Source organism: Triticum dicoccoides, chromosome 5B (genome assembly GCF_002162155.2).
Source record: "Triticum dicoccoides isolate Atlit2015 ecotype Zavitan chromosome 5B, WEW_v2.0, whole genome shotgun sequence".
Taxonomy (NCBI): Eukaryota; Viridiplantae; Streptophyta; class Magnoliopsida; order Poales; family Poaceae; genus Triticum; species Triticum dicoccoides.
Window position 1 is genome coordinate 673,114,854 of NC_041389.1, and position 9,278 is coordinate 673,124,131.

General features: G+C 41.4%; 1 long non-coding RNA gene across 1 annotated transcript; it reads right to left on the bottom strand.

Annotated features, from left to right (window-relative positions):
• Window positions 1-6,851: 6,851 nt before the first annotated feature.
• LOC119312526 lies at window positions 6,852-8,919 on the bottom strand. Its single transcript, XR_005151381.1, has 3 exons — window positions 8,413-8,919; window positions 8,096-8,306; window positions 6,852-7,479 (listed from the first exon to the last, which is right to left on the bottom strand). It is a non-coding gene; the product is annotated as an uncharacterized LOC119312526 (long non-coding RNA).
• Between the last annotated feature and the right edge of the window lie 359 nt (window positions 8,920-9,278).

Below are 9,278 nucleotides of genomic sequence, written 5' to 3' on the forward strand. Positions count from 1 at the left end.
TGGATGAACAGTAGACGATGGAGGGGTGCCCGTGGAGGGGTGGTTGAACAGGACCCCGTGGTGTGGAGGGCTGGATAAACAGTAGACAGTGGAGGGGTGGTTGAACAGTAGCCGGTGGAGTAGCGCGCGGTGGAGGCTGGATGAACAGGAGCCCGTGGAGGCTGGAGGAGGTCGACGGTGGAGATGAACAGTATCCCGTGGAGTCCCGTTTTGCGGTACGCCACACCCCTCACGATGAACTCGACCCCCGTTTCGACCGTAGGAGGTCCGTTTCGTCCGTTTTGCGGTACGCCACACCCCTCCCGATCAACTGGACCCCCGTTTCGACCGTAGGAGGTCCGTTTCGTCCGTTTTGCGGTACGCCACACCCCTCCCGATCAACAGAACCCCCGTTTCGACCGTAGGAGGTCCGTTTCCTCCGTTTTGCGGTACGCCACACCCCTCTCGATCAACAGGACCCCCGTTTCGACCGTAGGAGGTCCGTTTCCTCGGTTCTGCGGTACGCCTGGCCTCGTTTCCATCGCCTATTCCGTCCAAGCCCTCCCGATGAACACGACCTCGCATTCCGTTTCAACCCAGCCGGTTGGCTCCCACGTGTTCCGTTGCTCCCGATGAACACGACGCATTCCGTTGCCTCCCGATGAACACGACGCATTCCATTGCGTCCCCATGAACACGACGCATTCTGTTACCTCCCCATGAACACGGGCATTCCGTTGCCTCCCCATGAACACGACGACGACGCTGTTTCTCCGTTCCGACCCAGCCATGTACACGAGCCCTGGCTGTACGTATGCGCGAGTAGGCGTTCGAGACCCTGCCCGTATGTACATATACATGGCCGTATTTTCTTTCTTGCACCCTGGCCGTTGTACGTACGTGTACATGCTACGTGCGCGCCTCTACTACGACACGTGTGCGCCTCTACTACGACACATGCGCGCCTCCACATCGACCATTATGTACGTACACGTTCGCGACCAGAACGACATCGCTACATACGCTTCGACCAGGTGGGTCCCGACTGTCGGGCATTTCCTTGCCTGCAAAGATGTAGCTGGTGGGTCCCAGCAGTCAGGGGGGCGAATAGTTTTGTTTTTTTTTTGCCCAGACGCACTTTGTGTGCGAAGGTGTAGCAGCTGGGTCCCAGTAGTCAGGGGGGCGAATCGTTTTTTTGCCCGGACGCACTTCCTTGTGTGCGAAGGTCTAGCTGGTGGGTCCAGCAGTCAGGGGCGAATAGTTTTTTTGGGCGCACTTACTTGCGTGCGAAGATGTAGCTGGTGGGTCCCAGTAGTCAGGGGGCGAATCGTTTTTTTTTGGACGCACTTCCTTGCGTGCGAAGATGTAGCTCGTGGGTCCCAGCAATCAGGGTGCGAATCATTTTTTTCGTGAAATACGGTGGCCCGTCCGGTGGGTCCCCGCTGTCAGGTGGAGGAATAATTATTTTGCGCGTAATAAGGAGGTACTTCCTTGCGGCTGCCGTGGACCCAGCTGTCAGCCACTCCACGTACAGTCCACGTCCAATGAAAGTCGTTCCTTGACCACGTTGACCACGCCGTTCTTAAATTTGGACTTATTGATTTTATTTTTTATAAACCAAAAATATCCAGTTTTATAAGAAATCGAACCTTTCCTTTTTTTCAATTTGAAATTCTAGTTTTTTTATTTAGAAAAATTCAAAATCAAAATTTTTTACTTAAATTTTGCACTGCTTTGTTATTTTAGTTTCAAGTTCTGGCTTTTAGCAATAACAATAGCAAAAAACAACGTTGTTTTTTGTTTTTCTTTCAACATCTAAATGAACGACGGACGTCTCACACGTGAATTTTGAAGTATGCTAGGAGCAGCACGTGAACTTCTTGCAACAAACCTTTTAAGCTTCTTGTTTTCTATTCATATATTCTTACCCGAAACGTATTTCGTGTAGTAGTTGAACTTCCCGTTATTTTCATATTGAACTTCGGTCACGTATTTTTGTTCAACCTCTCTCACAAGAATTTTTGAACTTTTCAGGCCGAGCACTTGAACTTCTAGCAACAAAACTTTTAGCCTTTGTTTTTTTTCATTCTTTTATTTCATACATATGCACACCATGTAGTACGTAAACTCCTCACAATTATCATTGTGTATTTTTAGGAATGTGAAAATTGGAGTTTTTAGAAACATCGAACTTCTTCGTTATTTTGAATTGAACTTAATGGTTTTATTCTTTAGTAACTAGAAAATCTATTTTTTTAAATAAGTATCAAACGGCTTCACTTTTTTCCAATTGAACTTCTTCATTTTATTCATTAGTAACTAGAAAACCTGAGTTTTTTATATAAATTGAACTGTTCCAATTTTTTAAAATTGAACTTTTGGTTTTAATCTATTATATACATAATACAGAAGACAAAGAAGCCATTACGTTGATCCACATAGATTAAATTATCTCAAACGTTAATTTCTAATATTGACAGCTGAGATTTAAAATATGTAGCGTTACATAGAAATATCAAATATTATCCTGCACAAACAATTTCACACGTCTCCTGAAAAACGATTGACACGTCATGTAGGAATAGTCAACATGTGTACATCACACAAATATGCCTTTTCCATTAAAAAAATGTAAGACGCAATCATACATAAGCGTAGGTTCAAAACTTCAAATTCGGCAGACATCTACTCCCATATGGAAGAGCGAGCACCCCACCAAAAGAAGAGTCCGACCACACAAAAAAACAAGACCAAGCACAATACGGATCAGCCTCTAGACTCCTTTTTGTGTTACAAAAACAACACGGACTCCCTTTTTTTGACAATCAACAACACGGACTCCTTCTTTAGTTACCGCTTCACGTTTAAACATTCTCTATCTTTTTTTTTTGCCAATGTAAACATTCTCTATCTGATTCAAAAAAGGGAAAATGAATATGTACGTACATAATAAAAATTATGGGGCAATTTCTTTGGCAAAACAATTTCTGTTATAACAAAATAATAGATATTACCGGTAATAATCTATATTTCCATTCTCGCATTTTTTAGTAATGAATCACGATATATGTTATTTTTCTGTGGATGATGTATGTTCAAATTTAAATAGTTGGAAATGCCGACTATCAATGGACAGAATTAGGGCATGCAAAATTCAAAAAAAATATTTTTCATGAAAAAAAATAGTTGTGAGAAGGACACGTGAAAAGTCTATACAATGTACATACAAAAGATAAACAAACAACGGCTGTGATTTTCTGGAAGGAAGTATGTAGGCATCTGTCCTTAGCATATACTTTGGCAACCTGCCTAGCAAGCATTGCGTTATGTTAAAAAAAAAGGTTAAGAGTCCAAGTCTATTGCGGTTATGTATCTGTTCACAAAAAAAAAAGAACTCCATGTATCATGTACGTTCCTAATCCCTTGAAAAAATCTCTATGCAAATCAATCGGAATCACGTAACAAAAAATCAATCGGATTCCAAGAAAAAAAAGATGTGTACATGTCCTATACGATCGACCATATCGAACAAATCAAGCCTTCAGCAATGAAAAAATAATCGCAGCCAAGGGTTTGCTTCGACGTGCACATGGGCGGCCTCAGGCTCGGCTCATCTCTCGCATGTTTTGGGTGGCATATCGGTTACACAACACGGGGCTGCCGTGGCCATCTCTCGCATGCTTCCGGCGGCATGTCAGCTGCCTAGCATGGGGCAGCCGTGGCATCTTGGAGTCAGAGTAGACCGTCAAACGCTGGATAGTCATTAGACGAGTTCACAGACGTGTCCACAACAGAGGTGCAGCAAGAGCAATCGATCCATGGGCTTTTCCATCCAACAAACTATAGCGGGGGTATGAGATGCACGTAAGTATGCATGTTTTTAGTTCTTTTTGCCTAATTGTACACATGGATTGTACCAGGATTTGAGTGCATACTAATTGATATGTCATAATCAACCGCTAGACTAAAAGAAACAAAGTTTTACAGATCAGAATTTTTTCACGTATGTCAAACACCAGTAAGTGATTATAACTCATATAAGCAGTTATTTTTGTTCCCTCGCAAAAAAAGAAGAAGTTATTTTTGTTTCCTTTGAAAACAATGAATTTGATGCACAGAATCCAACGATCACTAGATTCACTATAATTAGTTTCTTCTAATTTCTTCCATGACAATTAATTAAGACCTAGCTATTTATTAGATTGAATCATGATTCGTATAAATTGAAGAATTTTATTTTGACAAATGAAAGATGACAGACTGTCTAATGGCTGTGCCAATGTCCATTCATTATGATATTATCATGCTCCTGTCTTTCATTTCATGGAATTTCGTAATTATAGCTTACAATTCTACTCTTACTAATATAAAAATAATATCTATTTTTAGTGCATCTGTCATAGAACAAGCATACATGCTGATATCTTCTCTGTACTAGAAATTTACTCGCGCACCTTCCTCCATGTATCAATTTTCATAGACAGTGTGCTGCCATGCATTACATTAGCCAACATTCAATTCAAATATTATGTATTATGTTTTATCAGGCCTTACCTATTACTCAAATATTTCACTAAACTATAAAACTCGATAATTATTTCTATGTCAAATCATGCTGCGAACATTTTTATATTATTACGTGAATATACAAAGGATAGTGCAAAACAGGAAACAACATGATACATAAATAGTGTGGATATGTCCGAAAGCAAATTTAAAAAATCACTAGGATCCTATGCAAATGAGTGGAATAGAGTTGTTTTATTGATGCTAAAACATGTACATATTTAGGAGCATAGAAAATCTATCCATATAAGTTTATTAGTTATATTACTATAATATCTATTTCTGGATTAAGTCCTAATTAAATCATACGCAAGTCGAACAATCCAATGATAACCTAAATAAAACATAGAGAAATTTCCTCCTATGAGAATTGGGCGTAGCTCACTTGGTTAGGTAAATGGATGTACAGCCCAGCCAGCAAGGTCCAAGTCCTCACGGATATGAGTTTGGGTTCTTACACTGTCTGAAGAAACTATTGTTAGGGCCTCCCATAACTCTTTCCTTTCAAAAATGAAAAAAAATGAAAAAAAATCTATAAAAGTTATGAGCATAAGAAATCTATTAATGAAATTTATGGGGCACTTCTATGATATCTTTCTGAGTATTTGAGTGCTAATAAGATCATATGAAAATCCTACAATCTAGAGAAACATACACAAAATAAACATGGATAAGCCACATATCACGTAATCATCTGTATGATTCATTTAGCTGCATTCTCGCCTGGTTCATGGAAACTGATGTTTGCTCCGTAGCAAAGCACGAGTTTTATTGTTTCGCATAGACCCACGTCAGAGTACATCCCAAATTGTTACAACACATGAGGCGAATATTGTGCTGGGCTACAAGAGGTGAATAATATGTTGGGCTACAAGAAAAAATCCACGAATGACAAGACACCAAAACACAAGAAATAGTGGAAGTAGAAAGTTCAAGATCAGTCCAAAAGTCCATGAGTTAAATAGTGAGCTGAATACCCCAATGCTATTGGTCTTCTGAATGATTGTTTTCTACCAATTAGTAAAAATACATATTACCCAAGCACACTTATGTTTCACAAAGAACATATATTAGTCATGTTTTGGAGGATAGTAGGCTAAATATCTTCTAAAGCAAAAAAACTCAATACAAAAATATGTAACAAATCTAGCCGCGCAAATGCGCGGGTCACGCTGCTAGTTTTTAGTATTAGGGAAATCTGAGTTTTTCATAGACATCAAAAAACTTCATTTTTTTTATTTTGGACTTCTTGGTGTTATTCATTAGTAACGGAAAAGGTCCTAGTAAAACAAACAAAAAAATCTGTTATTTTGACGCGAGTTTCTTGGTTTTATATTTAGAAACAGGAAAATGTGTTTTATCGGACTTGAGTTCTCTGCAATCTTGAAGCTAGATACAAAAAATTGAACTTCTTGTTTTTCTTCAGATACAAAAATTTCTGATTTTTTGTAAACATTGACCTGCTATGTATCTTAAATTTGAACTTCTAGGTTTAGTTTCAGAGAGGGAAAAAATTGTCTATTGTTTTGTGTTTTAACTTATAAACTTTTGGGGTTTTGTGAACTTCTAGAGTTTACTTTTGAGCAAACTCTTTTTTCTAGTAAAATGCATTTTGGCTTGTTTTCTAACGCCAATTTTTCTTCTCTGTTTTTTCCAACCTTCTATCACTTTGTATAAAGTTAACTTATTCGGAACATAATGTTTGAGTTTCCTGGAGGTTTTCTCGTCGAGCAGTGCTATACACACGATAGTGTGCAGACGATGTGTGCATGACAATGCAATCACTTCCATCCATTGCATGGCAACAACAGGTAGCAGACGGCTAGATGCGCATCGTGTAGCGGTCGTGCACATATTTATCGTCTGCAAAGCAGTTCCGTTTCTCGTCAACAATATGCACTCACTTTCATGATATTAAAAATAACTGGTACATTAGGCAGGGTCGAATTTTGCCGACCACGAAGTATATGAACCTTGTCCAACATAATAGTTGGACTTCAGTTAACTCCAGATTTCCTCTTCAACAACATTACGTGGGCAGAATTAAAGCAAAGAATATATTAAGATAGAGATCCATCAGCCACAACCAAATGCATTCACGAGAAACAAATAACTATAGAGAATAGCACCATCGCATTAGAGCTTCTTCAGGTTCGTTCATGAGCTAGAATTTTTCCTCACTAGGAGGAGGTAGCATCGCATCATGCAAGGCAGTAGAGAGAGAGGAGCACTAGGAGCGCCGCCATCATATTGCCTGAACACTGGGACAGAATGTTCTTAGTCGAGGAACAAAACATTACTTCACATAGGAACACAAATTTATTCACAGGGAACAAATGTCGTTACACTTTCTGCTTTTGCCAAGAAATAGATGAAGTACCAAGAAGCCTATCTCTCTCACTTGAGTAAATGGTTCGTACAAAATGTTCTAGTCTGATCTATCTAAACAACAACAGCAGGAACAAATTTCACACTCTGTCCATGTACACTTATGAAGATGAGTTACACTAGCATTAATCAAGTTGGCCTGCTGGAAATCAAACACAGTTGACTGCAGCCATGTTAATTACTGCTGAAAATTGTCAGCCATACAAATTACTACAGAAACTGGTCAAGAACAGTCGACCATGTACAGCCATACTAATTTCTTTTGTGGAATAAACACATGCAGCTTAGAGGCATACTTTTTGTTCTTACTGATGATCTACAAAGCATGTAGGGAAAGATCAAGGGGAAGGACAAATCAATATTGAGCTTCAGCGACCATCTCAACAATAAATCCAAAAGTGGCAGCAGCATATATCTCGCTACAGTGCACCTCAAGGGAGATCAATTCCCCATGTTGAATAGCATCCCAGCAACAGCAAGGTCACTTACCCGTTCAAAGACCGACTATCTTTCCTCGTGAATGGTGACAAGCACCAGGATCAACACCTACAGGAAAGAGGTAGACGTTCAAAGGCATAACAACAAGTTCAGCTTCATAGCTCAACCCATGGACCAACACCCCACCAATGCCAAACAATTCCTAACCTATTTAGTACTGACCCAAAATCTATTTTGTATTTTTTCTCTATTCATTATTTATCAGTAAGATGAATTCTTCCCAAAATCCAATGATTGAACTCTCTGGACTATAATTTTTGAACTTCTAGATTACTTTAAAAAGTACATACTTCTTTAGGTGAATGTAAATGGAGAAGTTCGCACTTAGTGTTTGCTGGTACTGCATAAAATTCTGTTTTTTTAGAGTGCACACTTATAAGACGTGGACCATCAGACAAAAAATGCCAATGGTAATGGCGGCTTGAAATAAAACAAGAAACAAACAGGGGGGGTGAATATACATGAGATATCTTTTTTAGCATGTTCAGTACATGGAGATCCTAGTGCACATAAATTGTTTCAGTCGGATAGCAACTCGCGGCATGTGGCCACATACACAGGCTGAATGCATGCCACCTTGGTAGCCACATACACAGGCTAGCTGAAGCTGAAGTAGCTAACAAATTTTTGAACGGAAAAAAGTTAAAGAGGGAATTGCTCTCACAATAAGTCCCCCTTTACAGGATTCAACAGAAGTTGAACTTGATGGTGGGCAGCAGGATCCGGGGTGTAGTGTTAATGAACGGTCGGTAGCTCCGTCGTTGAACGGCCCGGGCTACATACTTGAACGGCTCAAGGCTGCTTTGGGAGGACTCGGGGCGCTGCTACAGATCGGATCAGGGTGAGGGTGCTTCCACTGTCCTGAAGAAAATGCTCTGCAGGACAAAACACACACGCAAGAACCTTTGGATATAAATGCGCGACGGATTTAGGAGCTAGAGGATCAGTAGAAATTGAACTGCAGTGTGGATAGGAGCCGACCTTCACTCCAACACTCAGGAGGTGCCGAGCGTGACAGAGGATGCCGGCGATGCGCGACCATGCCACCAATCAGTGGCTGCGCGCGGGGGATGTCGGCTTGAGGCGGGGCAACTCTGGGTGTCGAAGCAGCATCACATAGATCGCGGCGGCGGCGGCGGCAGAGCCCTGGGGCAGGTCGCGGCGGTGGCGGCGCCCTGTAGCAGGTCGCGACGGCAGTGGTTGAGGGCGGAAGGAGGCCACTGCCGCAGTGGGGCAGGGGAGGAAGGCCGTCGATGGGCTGAATCGGCTGGGCGCGTAGCGGGGGTGGTCGGGATGGAGGGCAACGGCGGAGGTGGTCGGGCCAGTGCCTGCGGTGGTGGGCCACGGCGGATGTGGTAGGGGACTGGCGGGCGATGCGGTGGCGGCGTCCCGCTTCAGGCGGAGGTCCGGCGGAGATTGGATCTAGGGAAGATGGGGATCGGGGGAGTGGTACGTTGAGCTATTTGCCTCGTGGGGCTTGCTTTTTTTTTTTTTGTCGCAGCCAGTTCCAGAGTTCAGGAACATGTCGGTCGGGCCCTGGCGTTGTGATCAGAATAACTATTCTGATCAGATCAGAATAGTGTTAATCTCTCTCTTTCTACTAGTAAGTCTGCACGTGCAACGCACGTTATAATCTTAGCAAGAAAATTTCTCATTACCATCTTAATATATATGATTTCTGATCTTCCTTATATACTTCCAATTTTGAACAAATGATGGGCAGGAATTATGTTTCAAAAACAGTTTGTAACACAAGACAATACAATGTGATAATCGCACAGTCGTAAGGGGTGAAGAATGATTACCAGTATATCTACATCTCAGGACTAATAAAAAACAACGAAAAT